Source organism: Gavia stellata, chromosome 10, assembly GCF_030936135.1.
Source record: "Gavia stellata isolate bGavSte3 chromosome 10, bGavSte3.hap2, whole genome shotgun sequence".
Lineage (NCBI taxonomy): Eukaryota > Metazoa > Chordata > Aves > Gaviiformes > Gaviidae > Gavia > Gavia stellata.
The window spans coordinates 28,571,414-28,591,092 of NC_082603.1; the positions used below are offsets into that span (position 1 = coordinate 28,571,414).

The following is a 19,679-nucleotide window of genomic DNA, read 5'->3' on the forward strand; positions in this document are numbered from 1 at the left end:
TGCCTCATGGACAAGTTTAATGTATAATAAACTTTACAGTGTGGTTTCAGGGGTTCATAAACAGCATGGCTGAACACAGGGAATTCAAGAACCTTATGGCGAATCCATTCAGATGTAGCCTTTGTAGTATTGTTTCCCAGAGCACAACGGCATTTCACGTATTTATCACTTTTTTTCACCTTAAGTGGCCCAAAAATCCAAAATCAGTTCTATGGATAATGCATCTTCATTTGGAGCCACTTCTGAGGCTGAAAAGCACATGCACAGCAGCTAACACAGCAGGCTAGGAAAATGAACTTTCGGTCCGGGATCCCAGATAACTTATGTATGATGCTGTGGGATATTAAATATTCAGAAAAACTGTCACCACGTTAATATCTCTAATTTTCATAACTTATTTTGGGTGCTTTGGTTTTCACATGGGTTGGAAAACTGTGGTTTGTTACAACAGGAAAGATCCCTGTACCTAGAGGATCCCTATCATTCCTGAGGAAACACAAAACTTCAGTTTCACCGACAAACTTACCTTGACACACAGTTAAAGCCATTGTTAATACATGCTGAATAGGAAAAATAACATTTGGCACCTTCCTTTAAAGAGTCCCTCACAGAATAACCTATGTGAGATGTCAGGTGTACGGCATGCTGCCCCTCGGCAGCCGCCAGGTACTTCACACCTCCCGGGACAGGTCAAGCAGCACCTGCAGGTCAACCCCCAAGCTAACAGCCCTGTGATGCAGTTTCAATTCCAACCCTGTGTCTTCACGTATTGCTTCTTCATTCTAAGTAAAGCAGGTCGTGGTTTCTTGTGTGAGGGGAACTCCTGTGCCACCAGCGTTTTGCTCTGCCCTTCACCACCGCCACCTTTGCCCCCTGTGCAGGGAGGACGGCGCACAGTGCAGGCTGCCCCACCATCAGCTGCTTTCTCTGCACAACCGGGGCTCTCCCCCACGTTCTGTTTGCTGGGTGAGCAGGGCTCTCCCTCGCCCTGTCACCTTCCTCCCCACAGCGGGGCAATCCCCCTTCAGACAGGGCTGGAGTGCCTGGGGGCTCTTCCCCCTCTCCCCGCCTGAAGGGGCACTCCCCACGACCACCTCTCCCCCGAGAAGATGCTCCTCATCCCTCAAGGGAAGGTGCCTTGCCCTCCTCCCCAGCTCCCCGGGCAGGGGCCCCTGCCCCGGCCCCTTCTCTACCTCAGTGCCCTCGGCCAGGAGGCGCTTCCCTCCCTTTCCCCTGAGCGAAGGGCTCCGTCTCCTGCACTCCGCTGCGAGGCAGGCCCCCTCTACTGCCAGAAGCCCCTGGAGAAGGGGGGCTTTTCCCCTCTCCCCCCGCCCAGGCGACTGCGGCCGGCACTGACCCGTCTCTGCCGTCCTGCTCCTCTCCGCCATATTTGTTGTCATCCCCCCCACCCCCCCCACGAAGCGAGACGCTGCCTGGGCGTCGCCATGGCAACACACGTCACCGCCAGGGGAGTCCCGCGCTCCCCGCCCGCCCGCAGGCCGCCATGGCGGCGCGGGGAGGGGGGCCGGCGGGAGCGCTGCGCTGACGGACGGCGCCCGGGGAAAGCCCGGCAACCAGGGGAGCCTGGCCGGGCCCGGGACGGGGCGGGGGGCGCAGAGTGTCTGCCCCCGTCGTCGCCCAGGCCGGCGGCCTCCCCGGTGCTCGCGGGTGGGGCGGCCGTGCGTGAGGGGAGCCGGCGCTGCGTGAGGGGCGGGAACGGCCGTGCGTGAGGAGAGCCCCGCGGGCCGCCTGCCCCTCAGTGCCCCTCGCTGCTGGCGTTTACAAGCACTGCTTACCCAGGGAAGGAAGGGCTTGTTATCTTCTCCCTGGTGACTGTCTCTACCTCGGCAATTACAGTAACAGCGCCCCGGAGGAGGGGGGCAGTAGCCGGGTACCTGAGCCCCCACCCAGGCCTCGCTCCCCGCCCGCGGGGAGTCGGGTCTGGCCCTGTGGTAGTCACAGGGCTCCGAGCAGAAGAGGCTTGTTATGGAGGTGCATGTCCCCCTCCACCCAGAGCAGGGAGCAATTACAGCCTTGCAACCCGGAGGGGAGCAGAGGGGCCTGACGGCCTGTTTGGGTTAGTGGACTCGGTCGCCCCGGTGGGGAAAGCAGTGTATCCCTCTTGCTCTGTTTTCCAGCCTAATGCACTGAGGTGGAGCACAGGCATTACGAGGAGGCACCCTTTGGGCAGAGGTGGCAAATTCATGTCTGTGTGACTACTCCACCCTGCCCCAAAACTCAGCAGGTGAGTCTGATGCTGTGGCAGATGTGTCAACTTTTTTTTTTTTTTTTAATTTCTTAAGGCAGCCCAGTGGGGAGCTTCATTATGTGTGTGAGTGTTGCCCGTCTGTCTCCTTCTCCCAGTCCTAGCAGGTGAGCCTGACCATATGGCAAATACAGTGATGCTTCCTGGGGACGGGAGAGTTTCTGTGTGCGTGTGTTCGCAGGCCCACTGGGTAACACTCACCATGTGGCAAATACAGCAATGAAGTCTTTGGTGCAAAGGGGCTAATTACGTGTGTGTTTCCCAAGAGACCCAGCAGGTTGGGTCTGATCATGCGTGTCTCACTAACACAAGACTGAGATGGAAGCTGCATTGTACATCCTCAACGCAGACAAACTCCAAGCTCTCAGAAGCGAGGCTAGCCATGGGACAAGCACGGTGTTACGAGCACAAGCATCTAGGCCTAGAATGATGTATATATGCAGACATGGGGGTCAATGCACCCCAAACTGGGTGGCTGTTAAAACTGTGAAACAGGGGGTATGCATGCAATGCTAAGCAATGGAAACAGGCAGGACTGTGTTTATGGCTGTGTACACACTTAAGTGTTTGCTTCCTTATAGCTAGTAAATTAATGTAACCACTTGTAGTCACCAATGACTAGTCAGTGAAAACACTCCAAGTTTAAAAATCAAGGCAGGTAAAATTGTATCTTTCTCCATCTAAAGTTCTGTTCTTTAAACATCACTTTACCTCTTTGTCTTCCTATCTGGTATGTGCCTTTTCTGCTCCAGTTCAACTCCTCTTAACAAGACTCATGTGAATAACACCTGCCGGTTCTACACACTTAGATTTTTCTGTAGGGTCAGTTGCTTCCTTTCTCCCTGGCTTTTGCGGCCTTGTTCGTTCTTCTTGCAGTTCATAGTTCTCTGGTTATTTTTGCAGCATCTATTTTTGTGGTTTCTCTTGCTTTGCTGTTTTCTTTCTTTTTCAGTGGCACTTAGGCCTCCTTCCTTCAGCTACATCTCTTCACTCTCAGTATCTTACTTTAGTATTATATAAGCTAATTTAATATTACTTCAGCCACATTCCTGTGCCAGTGACTTGATGAAATACCTGTGTAAAGTGGTGTACCAAGGGGGCTTTGTGATGGGGTTAGAAGACACATCCTTGCACAGAAGACTATTGGAGTGTGGATACTGTTCTTTGCTCAGCAAGGGCCATCTAGATCCAAGGTCTGGAAAACATTTTCTAGACTTTTCCCTCTGCAGTCTTCATAAACTATAGGTGGTCACTAGCATACTACAAAGGCTGATTTGTCTCGCTGCTGACCATGAACTACAGTAAGTACACACACACCCCCACACATCCTCTCCCTTACACTCTTTCTCCCGCATGTACTCTGATATTTTTCTTCTGTCCATTCAGACCTCATGGCTGATTATTTATATTAAATGTTCCTGCACATCCATTGAGAGAGATCATCAGCACCAATTCAGGCTTAACATAGCCAAAAACATTCTCTCCTGGAATCTCTCCATGTATGTGCATTACAGTACCTCCTACCTGTCTGTCTGTCACAAAAACCTAACCTGATTGTTTCTTTTTCTCTTTACTTGTCTAGTCTGTTATCAAGTCTGGCTTTCTCAATGAAAATGTGACCATATCTGCATCAGTAGCTAGGACACTTTATTGCTTCTGGTCGTCTGTTATCCTGCTACTACCCCTTTCTTTTAGGTTCCCTGATAGCCATGTCCCATCCCAGCCCTCCTTCAAATAATTTCTCATATTACTTGCCTCTTCATTCCTTTATCTAAACTTTCCAACTTTCCTTTTTCTTTTCTTTTCTTTTTTAGGTCTTAAACAGTTCTGTCCAAGTCTGCAGCTCTAGTCTGGTTTCTCAGCATGTCCCCACATCCCCTTATTCCCTTTGTTCTACTTGCTATTCCAGCTTTAGTGTCCCCTCATCCATATTTCATTCCTAACTATTAATACTCATATAGCATTTTTCATCTGTAAATTTCTAAGAATTAAGTGCCTGTGGAGAAACCTTCTATATCAGTTCTTCAGATGACCTCTTTATTCACATTTTCTGAGAGACTCACTTCTACGGTGACCACAAATACTAATCCAAAGGCCTTTCGCATCTAACTGCTGTTCTATTAACTCAAATACCTGCAAGAAGGTCTACTGAAATCCAAGACATCTGGGGGAAAGCACTTTTTCCAGTCAAATTAGCTCTTCTGAGTTAACACACTTGAAAAACCTAGAAATGCCACACTCATTTTTTTTAGTCTGAGTTTAATGCTATGTTACAGTCACCTCACCAAGCTGAAATGGTGTTAAATATAGATGACATGCAGTCTTTCCAAAAACGGTAAAATAATTTGACAAGAGACAACTGGAAAGTTCATATAGAAAGTTCTTTTGAAAATAGAAAGATAACTGAATGGTGTAACTTGAAGAGTAAGAGCTGAAGAACGAGGGAAATAGTATTCAGGAGAAGCAGTTGCTCGTTTTTATTTATGCAATTTTAGAGCACCTGAAATTATGTTAAGGTGCTCATTAGTACAAAGATGTCTTTGGTCCCTGCCCTTCCAAAGCTAATAATCTAATTTTGGACATTACAAAACAACAAAGAATAACAGAACATGGTTGCAAACACTGCTGCCCTGGTTATCTTCATAATCATTCTTTCAGCCATATTCCTTATTTCAGGTTATCCCCCACTTCAGCATCTTAGCAAGCAAAAGCTACTTCACTTTTGTGGCTCTTTACAGCTTATTCCCACCCTATCATCTTTTAATATCCTACAGAGAAATCAACGTCTTCCTCCCACACGTTTCATTCAGTAATAACTCTCTACTTGTTACATTTTCAAACCAGCACCTTCATGCTTTCCCTTGCTGCTGCTTCTCACTCCCACTCACCTAATTTTCCTCCTTCAAATCCCTCCCTAAAAATCTCCTATGCTGTGATGTCTACTGAAGGAATGATAATGAATAGTCAGCTGTGTGCCAAGATTACTGTCTATCATGGTGACTAGTGTTGTCTTATTCTGATCTGTCTCTTGCATTCACTTCTTGTGTTAGGACTGAAAGTGACTTGAAGCAGGCCCCCTCTTCTTGCTGTGTTAGTTCTGGGTTCTGGAGTGGACTCTTAAAATCCATTATATAAACAAACAAAAATAAATGGAAGCAGTGGAAATAAAAATGGAAATGCTGGCCAAAACCAGGAAGATTAGGGAATAATTCAGTTATGATTCATCAGCTTAGGTGAATTTACATAAAAAGTAATGTGACTGACAACTCCCTTCATTACAAATTTGAGAAAGAAATTATTTTTCTGTAGACAGATTTGTGCCATTTTTCTATATTTATAATCTATAAGGACTTGAGGCGTATGTTTTACTTTTTTATCTGTGCTTGTATTTGAAATGTTACATATTCCATTTTTTGTTTGTTTATCTTTTGTCTGCAGCCCACAAAACTGTGTGGTGACTAAAGAACATGAGAAAGCATAACACAGCAAAGACTGAAAGGAAAGAAGATTTCTGATCACTTTTTTTTAACATAATTCAAATATGTTGAAGATAGAATGATTTGCATTACACATTCAATACTTTCGATTCAACTAGAGGTGGCTGCTGTCAATACATATCTGTTGAACCCCAAAGATCTTCCAAGAAAATCAATAAAAATCCAATTTTACAATCCTGATATTTTCAGAGTGTTTAAAAAATTGGCAAAAACCACCCTTTTTTATACATTACAAAAAAGCCAGTAAGGTGCATTATTGATTTTTCACAAACCGTTTTTAAGTGACTGTTAGGGCTGGGTAAGAATGAGCAGATAGAGTATTAACACGAGTTTTGCATGCGTTTCACACACCACATATATGGTATGGTTCTTCAAGGTGGGGATTTAAAAATCCAGGTGTAATTGTGTAGAAATCATATAATTACTTTTTTTGTATCACTTTCACTGCGTAGAATGAAGTAGTGCATGCATTCAAGTATAGGTTCTATCGGTACTTCGACTACTGTCAGAGAAAAGGCCGTGACAATGTTTCTACTACAAACAGGCCATCGATGTTGGCGGTGCATGCAGAGTAAGTACAATCCAAATTAAAAATAAATAAAAAATGAAAAAAAAAGTCTGGTCAGAGTTTTTAGCCAGGATGTTATGGTCTGGTGGATTCATACAGAAAATTAAATCTGATAAAGAAAAAAAGAGAGCCAAAATGAAAAACCAAAGCCTAGACTGAGGTAGCAAAATTGAAGTGAATTTTAAAACATGTATACATAGTGGAGAAATGCTATAAACTTATTATTGTAACCTTGATCCACTCTTTCTCTTCTTCCAGCATTTATCGCGCTCATTAGTCATGTAGTATCTAAAAGCAGATTGTAAATTTCTTGTGTCAGGACAGTATCTTTAACATATTCTGAACATGCCCAGTATAACTTTAGACATTCTATACAAAAATAATATTACCTCTTGGGGTTTTCTGTATTATTTCTAAGCATAGGGAAAATTAAAATGCAGCAAGACTGGAAAGGTCAGACTGTGTCTCCCCTCATTCTGTGCATGACTTCAGAAATAATCAAAAAGTTACGCTGAGATAACTGATATGAAACCTGAGACACCGTGATCACAAAACTTGGATCAATTTGTGCCCATGCAGGCGAAGCATCATCTCATTTCGCTCCTCAAAATATTTTTTTTAATTTTCCATTTTATGGATATTTTGAACTGTTTGTTCCTAATGATTATCCTCATGGATGTGCATCAATATTGTGTAATTACACAGAGAAAGTGTCAACCTGAAGGAACCAATCTGTGAATTACAACCACACTGAGTACGGAAAGCGCGCAATTTATGACTCCAGGATTTTGAACACAACCCTGCTTTTCCACTCTTCCACAAGCACTTTTTGAGCTTGTAAAAGCAGGGGACCACCAAGGTGCAGCGCTTTCTCAGACACACATCCGTCTTCTGTCACTATTCCTCTAGGCAGGGCAGAGCTTTGGTGAGGGCTTGGCTGCCAGTGTGCACTTATGACCTGCATTTGACTAGGAAAGGAAAGAAAGGTCAGCGCCAGCCACCTGGGTGCAGAATGGAAAAAGAAATGTTACCCAAGGACAGGAGCAAATGCTTACTATTACAAAACTGATATTTTTAAATTATTTTCAGGAAATAAAAAAACCTTCATTTTCAAGTTCCCATCAGAAAGGTACACACGTACGTGTACCCGATAAAAGTGCACTTTATCTGGGAAAGATGAAGGGCTAAGTCAGTTCTCCTGGGATTTGAACATGTGGATCAAGACAGTTCAGGAATTTCAAAGCTGAAGTGTAACGCTAAGTGAGAATAACTGTTCTGTGCCATTCGGAGGCAGGTAGAAGGGGCCCAAAGCACTCTTCTACACTGGAACCCTGCAGTTCCCTGGAAGCTCTCAGTAGCGAACGCACTTTCAAGTAGTTTCTAATGGTGTAGCTGCTAAATAAGCTGTTACTTTGTGGATGTTTCCAAGGGGTCTACATGATCCTGATGCACTCCTGGTGGCAGTGATTACACCACCTGTGCTCAGAAATTAAAATACATGCTTGTGTGATGTTTTCATATATTTACCGAAAATTATTTAATACCCAAGTATTACTTTTTCATTAGTATTTCTGTATTATTATGGACATTTTCCAGTCTCTGTCCTGTATTTATACAGGCAGACATTTTTTATGCATTTCATTTTAATAGTCTATAAACTCTACAATTCTCCTATATCTTTTAATCCTTTTTAGAGTCTGCTCTGTTAAAATTCTTTCAATGTGGCTAGTGAACATCTGGAAAGATGACAGCGGTAGAACCACAACTTAATTTGGGATGAACTGAACAATTGTTTGCTGCCTTGAAATGGATTACTGGGCCCCCAGCTGAAATTTAATTCTTTAGAGGAAAGGAGAGTTCATAATGGATTTAGGAACCATGTTAAGTTCCACACTTTTTAAATAAATTCATGATTTGTTTTTAGTTATGATTTCTTAAGGTTCCAGTGGCACAGAAAAAGGAGCAGCAAAATCACTGAGAGACAATCACTATACGTAGCAGCTGGGAGCGAGGAGGTAAACTGAAATTGCAGGAATTTACTTTAGACTGCAATAAGCTTATATTAGCTAACACATGGCAACTAATACACGATAAAATCCCAGTGCAGAAAGGCCATTTTTAGTTTTCACATTTGTTAGCAGATCATGGTAAACAGTTGGCTCACCCTAATATGCCCTTGTCTTCCCTAAGATTTTTTTCACATGCTAAGTGGCAAGGAACCATCTTTTTATCCTATCTTATACAAGGCCTATGAGTGCTCAGATAGGAATGAAACAGATCTATGCCAATGTAAGCCACGTGGACTAACAATGATCTTTTTTTTTCCTTTTAAAAGAATCCAGGGAATGAATTCAAAGGCTGCAGGTAGATTGCCTTTGGTAGCTAAGTTCACGTGTGGGCTTGAGTTCAATGCACTAGATGGCTTGAGACTGTCAGCCATCAAGGTCCCAGTTCACCTTACGCCTTTTGTTTTTGCACTGTACTTGTGCAGCAACACTGTTGGCTTGCCAGTTATTCCACAAACCATGCAGTGCCACCAAAAGAAGTCCTTGTGGTGCAAAATATTATCAACATCGGCCTTTAATAATAGCCGATTAATGAAAACTCAAGCCCATAGCAGCACTCCAGACAGCTTAGAAAAGGGGTAATAGCAAGTCAGAGTCACTCTTTGTGGAATCCAGGGTATAGAGTAAAGCAAAATATGGGTCCTACCAAGGCCAACCACCTTCCCTCAAGAGTACAGGAAATAGCGTTGCTTAGTGAATCTAGACCTAAATACTATCTGCTACGGCAAAATAATGTGAACTCAAGTGAAAAAGGTCACTATGCCTCTAAGGACAACGTTGTAACTGATGATGGTTAGCAAAATGATCAGGGATTAGTGTCGCCCATGCGAACTCCAGCCTGATCATCTTGAGACAGGCAGAGAGCTGGCTTTAGTGTCATTAGAGAACCGTTACACCAAGACCACATTTACAATAATGTTTTAAAATCACTATTTTATGTGTTTCAAGACATAAAACACACATCTTTTCTTTAATTTCTCTGTATTTTGGCCAAGTAACATCAAATTCTAGGTATTCCTGAACACTGTGATTACCAAAGTTTTTTCCCTCGTTGTAACTAGCAATGCTGAGAAGTGGATATTCAATAAGACATCATCACACCCAATTATCTGTCCCCAACCTTGAATATAGAGTCTGTAGAAAAAAATTACATCAACTTTTTAAAGTTTGCATCCATAACATCTTCTTCTGCATTCTAGAGCTTCACAGACCTTCACAGCATGCAAATTTCTACCCCTCCCTGCAAGAGTTAGTGGTCCTATAGGAGAAAAAAAATCCTTTACATTAAGATCTTAAGGAAATGAACAGGTATATATGAATTTGATCAGAAACTGCAGAAATCATTTAATGTAATTACTACCTAATCCATCTTGAAATCAAGGACAATTTCAAAATCAAGACCTTAATAGAACGACTTGAAGTTTGGATGAAGGAAGTACACAGTAAAAAATGTAGTTACATACCATGTTTATCTTCTAAATGAAGGTATGTGGTGAAGCACAGATGGGCTACTGGATTTCTTAACCCTCTGACCCGTAAGGATTGGCAGTGAGACAGTGTTCCTATTAATATATCTCTCACTCCTTCTACTCTTTTACATGGCATTGAAATACTACATTTGGGCACTCATTGACTCACTTAGGATGGCAGCTGCTATACCAGAGAAAGGGAGCTGCTTTCCTTTTCGTATTTTGAGCACACACAAAAGTGGTGGCAACTTAGGAACCAGCTCTTAGAAATAGCACCTGGAACATAAAAGCTCTTAAAATCTTACCTGCCAGAAAGCACTGTTCCATTATACAGGAGAACTGAAGTATACTGAGGGTCTGATTAAGGAGGGGGCACAGCACTGTTTAGGACAGCTAACCCTGACCATTCCTGAAACTGTGCCAAAATTAGAATGGGAGGCAGAGCTGCTCACAAGCCAGGCACAGTATCTGCAACTGGACAATGTCTATAGAGAAGGGCTTTCATGTAAATTCCACCTTTGCTTAAAATTCCGTACTGGAAACTGCTGGGTTGGACACTAGGGTGGTAACCCCATCAGCCACCGTAAGTTATACCACCCTGATGGGGTCATACATGACTGAGCATCACCTGAGAAGCCCACTGTAGAGCCAGGAACTTATTTGGTTTCCCAGGTCTCAAGCTTACCCATCAGCACCTTCCTCCCATACAGCAAGCACAAACTTTTAAAAGGGAGCAGCTGCAACCAGCCAGTGAACCAGAAAGTGACAGAAATGCTGGTAAAGTGTCCCAGCATAACACTGCACTCTGAGATCTACACAATAGGCAGGATTTAAAACAAACACAAGAATGGATGCTATTTAATTAGGACCTTCACAGAAGAACATCTGGTATAATTGGTTAAGGGGAAGGCTTTACTCAGGCAGCATTTACTGAGATATAAACAATGTCCAATTGTAAAAGCTAATTAAACAGCAGGGCTAAGGTAGCAGAGAGTTTTGCCTGCATGACTAGGATATAAGGTTTATAATCCATGCTGTTATGGGACAACAGCAGCAAGAACAAACAATTGTGTATCCAAAAAGTCAATTATGCCCTTCTTTTAGTAATAACATGCTCCAGAAGTCAGAGAATACTTTTTCTTTAAGTAACATAGCCAGTTTTCTATAGAGATTGAAGCTTGATTACTGTTCAGCGTTTGTTAGGAAAAGTGAAAGCAGCAAAACCAGCCTGATGGATATCCCACCCCATTCAGCGGTACATTGTTAGCCCGTCACTGTGAAGCTCTAGGCGCCCTCATGCCCTGTGCTTTCACAGAGCAAACTCTGATTTTGAGCCATCTGGCCTATAGCAGTTTCCCAGGAACTCGTATCATTGACCATATATTATTTCAAAGTGTCCTTTTAAAGAAAGGACATAATATCATAGGGTATTTTTATATATATATATATATTTTGTTGAACTAATGGAAATTAAACAGCAGGTACAAACACATCCATGTAGCCACAAATTCAGTGACAAGTGCATCTTGTAGAGCTTCTTCAGACATTTTGCAATGGATGGCAGCCGGGTTTACCTACCCCCCCCAGATTGCCTCCACATTATTCACAGGAAAGCCTCAAGGTTCTGCAGCATCTCTGGCGTTGTTTCGACTTGGCAACACCATTCCTGCCATTACAATCTACTCAAATGCAGCCTCCGCAACAAAGAAAATTCAGCTTTATTTTCTTCTTGCTTATCTTCTTTGTACTGGTGGAATGACATACCTCTGCAAATTGGAGGGAAAATAAGAGGTTTAGAGGTCAGGCATATACTACCTCTTCTGTGAAGAGAGAGCGGTATGTTCCGTTGAATGTCACTCTATGCACTGGGATTGAGAAGCACCATTTGCCATACAATATGAACAACTAATACTAAAGATGTCCCAAGAAGTCGTCTTCCAAACCAATGATGTCCACAAGAGCTTTACTGTCTTTCATGTGAACACTATTAAGACTTTTTTTTTTTTTAAATACTAAAGTGCATTTGCTGTACTTTCCAACTATGGCCATCCAACAACTTGAATTCTGCGAGAAGGCTGCATATCGAGCAGTGGTATACAAATGCACTGAAATCTTAAGCTAGTTAATAACCTTTTAAAGTGCACATAATATTCTCACAAACCAAATATTTGCAGCAATTCAAGTGGAAAAACTAACTTTAAAAACTTGTAATGTTTTTTAAACTCATAGCCCCTAGCAATACATTATAATGAACAGTAGGCATAAAACTATACTCAAAACCTTAAATGTTTTCACAATTTTTACTTTTAATAATTTAATTTACTGCATTTCAGATTTGAAAGTAGTAAGGACAATTTCAAACGAAAACTTCAAAAACAAGGTACAACCAAAGACTTTTTCAGGATGAAAGAACACATGTAAGGAGGATCAAGACCCTACAGTGAGATCAGCTATTAGCTAATTAAATATGTGACTAAAATTCATCATTTTAAATAGCAGCCGTATTGATGGTGAGCAATCTGGTAAGCAAACAAATGATAGTGGATTTTTTTTCATGTCTTCAGAGAGAAACATTTATCTTAATAAGATTCACTATGCCATAATACACGTGGAATAAGTCAATGTCTACTAATTAAAGGACACTGTCAACCTGATTTTCTAAACAGCTAATTAAAATATGTAGCATCTAATACAGCATTTCTTGCGAAGTATGCTCTGTTTAAAAAACACATCCCTGTATAAGTTACTTGTTTTTCTATTCCCTTGTGTTTGCTTTTTTAATTGGTTTTTCAACAAAGGAGGATCTGCTGAACTAAGGTTCTATTTCTGGATCAAGTTCCATTAATGCACACTCCTGTACTTACGCAGAAGCCCAATGATTTGTAGGTTTAAAAGGCTCTGCACGAAAACAATGACACTAATCCTAAGGGTTTGCTCTTGTTGCTTTCTCAAGGACAAGAAGATTTTCTCTCTCTGTTTTTGGGGAGATTTTAGATAAACTAGGTGTTACTTGAAACTGTAAAATTTTCAAAAAGAAATGTGATTTTCAAATAGGTGAGGAATCTTTAACCTTCCATTTTATAGATCACATTAGTTTCTCAGAATAAGCAGGATTCTCTATTTCTTATTCTAATTCTGTATGTAGCTTTTTCAAGAGAAAGAAGTTGTTGTAGATCTGTCAGCAAGGCTCTGGGAGTAGGAGGATGTTTGGATTTCCGGCATATTGCAATGCAGTTCTTGGCCACCAGCAAAGCTATGTGTGTGAATCTCATTTTATATCCGTTGTTTGCAATACCACATATTTTAAGAGACATTTGAAATAGTCTCTGTACTCCTAATCATTCCCTAGAAGAAGCTCAGAAAGCAAAATACATACATACCTTTACGTAACTCACGTCATGAGAGACTGTGGATGAAGTGATGCTGTCATAGAAATAAAATAAAATAAAATCTGTTGTATCTTGAACAATTTAAGTCTGTATTCAAAGTTCTTAGCTCAAATCAGCCTATTGTTTGCTATGTCATTTTTTTTACTTTCCAGATTCAGATTTAACAATATTTTCTATGACATATTTTTTGTATTAAAACGTTATTAGTCAGCTAATCTTATTAGTCAATTTTTAATCTTTTTTAAAATGTGTATTTTTGCAGTGCAGAAATCTGATACAGTAAATTACGAACTCTATGACTGTGCTCGTCTTCAATTCATTTTTGCATTATTTTTTCCTATACAGATCACCTGAGTCACCACTCCCACCATTTCCCCTTCTTTTCTATCTTCGACCAATACATAGAAAACATCATTTTTCCAGCCAAGGCATATGGAACACCCTTCAGAATGCATCAGAGCAGACCCTTCATCAGCTGGAGGAATCGTTGTGTTAACAATATGAGGTCCTTCCTGCCCTGGGCAGCATAGAACAAGCTTGGGATTGCCAAACATTTCATCTCCTCCAGCAAAGAGATGATTTTAGCATTATAAACACACCTTTTCCTTTCACGTACCCGTGCCCTTTTGTAGGCAAGTGCCCAGCTCCTTCCAAATTACAAGGAAAGTTCAGTGACTGAGCAGAGGCTTTGACAATCTCTACACAGGACAACGACTTGAAATCAATCCTCTCCATTGTAAATAGTTCCAGAATAAAAAAATAACTGAGACTTGTGTTGACAATGACTTGGGAGGGCAAAATACTTTTTACTTTTCTATAACTGTCTGCATTCTGCAGTGTTAACAGGAGTTAAAACTTGGTTTAGTCATTAAAGTAATCAGGTATGAATCAAAGAAACCTCAGGAGATGCTGTTGTTGAGAAAGCAGGTATTACTTTCACACAAACAAGCATTTTTCTCATCTTAACTTCATCTTAATGGGTATACATCTTTAATAAACACAACCATTATTTTGAATTGTACCAAGAAATTTCCATTTTTAATATTGCTCAAACAAAAAATACTAAAATGCTAAAAGCATTTTGTTTCTTTATACGCACATCTAGCATGTTCACTGCCATAATGCAATATTGTAAATGCCAAAAAAGTGAAGCAGTGATCTATAATTGTAAAATGGCAGTGATTTCCAAGCTGTCACTGCTCTTGGAAAATTTCCCCAGTTGCATGTGGAGATCAATAACTGTTTACAGACTTTTTAGTCCCGATTTATAGGGAGCGTATAACTATGGACTATGTCAAATCTCTTAACTGTGAAGTGAAAGACTGATTTCACACTTAAATCTACCCAAAAGCCCATAATGCTAAAGAAAGGCAAGAAGGATGATCCAGTGAATGACAGGCCAGTCAGCGTCTGCTTGTTCTCTAGGACAATAATGGTGCAAGACCATGGGAGCCATTTCTGAAGATGAAAGAAAGGTAATTAGAAACAGTAGCCAGCATGGATTTAGCAAGGTTTGCCATGCTTGACCAAGCCTAATTACCGTCTGTGATGAAATGGCAAGATGTGCAGACAAAGGGAGGGCAGTGGATGTCACCTACTTTGATTCAGCAAGGCTTTCAGCACACGCTCCCACAGCACACTTGTACCCAAGTAGGAACATTATAGTGTGGATGGGTAGAATGCTAGATGGGTGAAAATCTAGCTTGACAGGCACAACAGGCTAACGATTCATACTCCACCTGACAGCTGCTTACAAGTGGCGCTCCTTGGGAGTTTACCCTTAGACCTACGCCATTTAGTATCTTTATCAGTGGCCTGGAGGAGAAGACACAGCACAACTTTGTCAAGCTTGCAGAAAGCATGGAACCAGGGGCTGCCATCAGCACTCTCAGGATCGGAATTGTCATTTAGAGGGACGTATACAGGCTGGAGGAATGGACTGACAGGAACCTCATGAAACTCAGCAAGGACACATGAAAAGTCTTGCGCCTGGGACACACTAACCCCCTACAATGGTACAGGACCGGACTAACTGGCTGAGGAGCAGCTCTGCTGAAAAGGACACGGGGGCCCTGGTGACGTACACTAAGCATGAGCCACCAGTGGACTCTGGCAACAACGAAGGCTAACAGCATATTGTGCTATATCAACAGGTGCATAGACAGCGGATTGAGAGATGCAATCATTCCCTTTTACTCTGTATTCTTTAGGCTATTTTGGTATCTGGAATATTATGTGCAGTTTTGGGACCCCATGTACAAGAAAGATGCTGATAAACTTGAGAAAGTTGAGCAGACAAGCACCGAGGTGTTCAGAGGGCTGGAGCACTTGCTCTTTGAGGAAAGCCTGAGAGACGAGGGCTTGTTTAGTCTGGAGAAGAGACAGCTTCCAAAGCACCTAAAACCAACCCACCCATACTTAAGAAGAGGCTACCAAAAAGATGGAGCTAGGCTCATTACTGAAGTGCAACTGGATATAAGGAAAAAAATAATTAAACACAAAGATATTTTAAGCACTGGAACAGGTTGTCCAGGGAAGTTGGGGAATCTCCATCCTTGCAGGTTTTCAAAACTTCATTGCACCAAGTATTAAACAAACCAATGTGATTTCAGTGTTGACCCTGATCTGAGCAGGAGTTTGCACTAGAAAGCCTCCTAAAGTCCCTTCCAATTGAATGATTCTATGATTCCAAGTACACGTAAGAGTCTTTTCGAAGTTAGACTTTACCATCCATCCTACCCTTAGGGTTGTCACTTTACATATGCAGTTCTGGGCTGATGTCAAAAGAAAGTAAATTAATATGTCCTCCTCATCCTTGTTATCTCTGAAGCAGTTTTAAGATCAATGTCCTGTACACACTGATCCTAAATTCCACTGCAACGTTAATGTATCCCATTACCAGAAAATACCTTTTACTCACTATTTTTCCTTCCTTGCACATGTACCAATGTGAAAGTGGGTGAAGAATTTAATTTTATCATGGAGCCTTTCTCTTCTGAATCCAGGTGATTTTCTATTTGGTATCTTACAGAAAAGGTACTGAAAAATAATTTTATCTTTGATTATGTCTCTTTACAGCTTATTCATCCATGTTTTTGGCTACGGTAGATCATTCCTTTTCTATGTTCATCCATTTATCAGTCTTCTGTTTCGTCTAATTTTTCATCGGCTGAATCTTTTCCTTGCATAACTGAAATATGAGCTATGGTTTCACACGCATTGCTGTGTCCCTAAATCCGCAGTTCCTGAACAGTAATTGGATAAAAAACTGTGATGCAAATTGGTAACAAAGCATGCTATATCCCCACACTGTAAAGAAATGTGAATTTTGAACTGTTCTCATGAAAACCAAAATTTAATTACATTACTTCATTTAATGAAGTCAGACATACTGGAACTAGTGTCCTCTTACAACCTTAGGTTTCATCTCTTCACAGTTACATTCCTACTGTAAAGTCCCTGGGTAGCAAGTAAGACGTTGCAGGCAATCCTCAAAATGAACAATACTACTACAGTATAGTCATTTGTTACATCATTGCACATTCTAAATGTGACAGTTATTTAGCAAATAGTAGAAATGTATACCGGAAATGAACCATACGTTTTCTTCCTAATTCCTTTAGTAAGAGTGTGTAAACACATTAAATTGTGCAGTTTCATGTCCAAGGTCTTATTTCCAATATTATGAAAGACTGCCTTAAAGTGTTTAAACCTTCTTTGTGTTGTATCATCATGAAGGAAAAACCCAAGCTGTAAGGAAAACTTACAAACATACAAAATTGAAGTGGCCACTGGAATTCTTGAACTCTTGTGCAATTAAAATGGCATAAAATGGCATTTCTAAGATATGATAAATATACAAAATTCTTAAGCATGAAAATAGCTAGGAGCCTATTTGAGGGCAACTATACCATACATTGCCGGCTTTGCCACAAACTAAAGTCAAAGACCAACTTCTTTTAATCACATCAGAAATCCAATACTCTTCCTGAAGTGCAGTACCATGTCTATCAATAAAGGAAGCAGTTTAAACCTATTCAAACAAGAAAAACATCTTAGAAGTCCAGAAAGGTAAGAAACAAACAGTGTATCCTTGTTCTTTATCCTTGTTCTTTTTCCACTCCTGGCTGTGCAAATCAGAAAAAGTTGGGGCAGGAGTGGAAGACTCACCAAAATACATTTCAAAAAGAAGGAAAGATATTTAAATCGGTATAAAAAAACCAATAATGTTATACTGACTGTTGAAGGCAGAGTGAATACGAAGTCATATGGTGCTGAGGCCTGATCTTTTAAGCTACTCCTAATTAAATGCAGCTTTGCTCCTACTGGATGCTAAAAGCTTTCCAGTTTACTGCCCGTATTAAATGAAAATTAGATACTTATCCGTATGAATGTTGCAAAGTTGATTGCAAAAAGATAAGGTGTGAAGTCTGTGTCAAAAAAGAACATTGCTGATTCATTCTAATGTGCCTAGAATTCCAATGGTTCATCAGTACCTCATAGTATAAGTCATAATCCTTAGCAGATAAACGCTTAATCCAAGATAAATCGTAATAAATCCAAATGAGATTAGACCTTTACCACAATACTCAATGAGCGGTGTAAAAACATGTTTGAGTGACTGTGATAGATCACTGTGAGTCACTGACTACATTCTGGACAGAACTTCAGAGAAGGTGCAGTAACAGTTAAAAGAAAAGCAGAAATTTACTGATAAGCACCACTTGGGGGGCTGGTGTTGAATGTTCTTCACCAGCCTCACTTCTTAACAATATTCTTCTGATCTGCGAGTCTTTACAGTTTAAATCAGTGCTCTGTCAAAGTCACCTACTTTCTGAAACAAATGTTTTATTTATCTCCTCCTCCCCACTCCTACTATTCTGAATCTGAATAAAACCTGAAGGAGCCTTAGGGCTAAATCATTCAGTGGGATCCACTGGCATTTTCACCCCCTCTGTATTTGGTAGCTTATGATATCTGGATGACTTGTTAAGCATTTATAGTAAAGCACATTTTTGCATACCAAAAAATCAAAAAGCCGTATTAACTAAAATTAATAGCACTATGATGGACTAAATGCATTATGGTTAGAGCTGGACAAAATTATAAGAAAAATTGTTTGCTGTTAAAATCTAAGATTGAAAAAAATTTTGGCTGTCTTTGCTTGTGACACAAGTACAACCCCTTAACCTGCCAACTGTAAACAAGAAGCTGCTGTCTTGAAGCAGAAGCATTTCAGCTACATTTTTAACAGGTTTTTATCCTCTATAAAACCTCCAAGAAATCCTGTTCTAAAAAACTGTGTTGCCTTACATTCTGCAATTAAAAAAAGAAAAAAAATCACTACAAGAAACCACTACTTAATAAATTGTAACATGAATTAAATTAAAATTCTGCATGAAGCTGCCCATTTAAGTCTGAGTTCCATTAGTATTACTGAGCATACTGGGAGTTGTGATCCTGGGACACTGGCTTCATGGGACTTTTGACTGTGTGAAGAATTAAAGTTTGTATCTGATGTCCTCAAAGCCTTTGATGTGTTTATAGCTTTTATAGGTCAGTTGCAAAGATAAGCTTTGTAATGGCTTTCTACACTTACCTTGAAAAAGCACTTATACACTCTTTCCATCACTTAAAATACATAAACATTTACTTCCGACAACATTTGCTATTTATTCTAAAAACCATGGTATGCATTAACAATATATTGATTCAGAATGCTGTATTCTGAATAGGCAATTTCATCATTGTGCTCTGATAGCACAGTGAAACTATCAGATTTTGTCACCATCTGACTTTAGCTAGTCCTGCTGTTTCATCATAAAGGAATACAAGTAAAATTCTGCATTAGGTGTCATGATTTTACAGTGAACTAAGTAAGCCACTTCCCATTAGCAAACCACTCCCCCTCCATTCAGTCCAGGTTTCTAAACTTCTGAAGATGCTATTGTTGGTTTTCAGATCAGACAAAGAAACGGGGCGGATTGTGGGAGGAGTAACGTGAATTAGATGCTCAGGTAGAGACAGATGCACATAGACAAAGCAAAGCAACACAAGTGCTTTTCTAATTCACGTGTAGAATGAGCTCTCACATCCTTTGAGTTGAGACTTCACATCATTTTCATTGCCTACAACATACGACTCATTTTTCTGAAGGAGAAACGTAAGTTCTTATTTTAGAAGGCATTTTTGTTGTTGGTTTTGTCATGTAACTAAGATCTGAAGTAACATGAAAATTAACTAAATCTTTTACTTTACGTAGTACATATGTAAATCATGCATTAGCAGTATTCAGTTGTAAGAAACATTCCCATTTCTTCGTATTAGAGCACATCTACCTAGAACTCTCTTTTCAGAATATCAGGCTTTACACTTCTCAAGAGTACAGAAGACTTTCCTATGACTATTTTCTGTTATATTTTTA

At 40.6% G+C, this 19,679-nt stretch overlaps 1 protein-coding gene across 1 annotated transcript in view; it reads left to right on the top strand.

Annotated features, from left to right (window-relative positions):
- Positions 1–2,194: 2,194 nt before the first annotated feature.
- ELAVL4 (ELAV like RNA binding protein 4) overlaps positions 2,195–19,679 on the top strand; it is a 102,066-nt gene continuing 84,581 nt past the window's right edge. The window contains exon 1 of the mRNA XM_059821646.1: positions 2,195–2,245. The gene's annotated coding sequence lies outside the window, so the exon portion shown is untranslated. The remainder of the gene's footprint in view (positions 2,246–19,679) is intronic.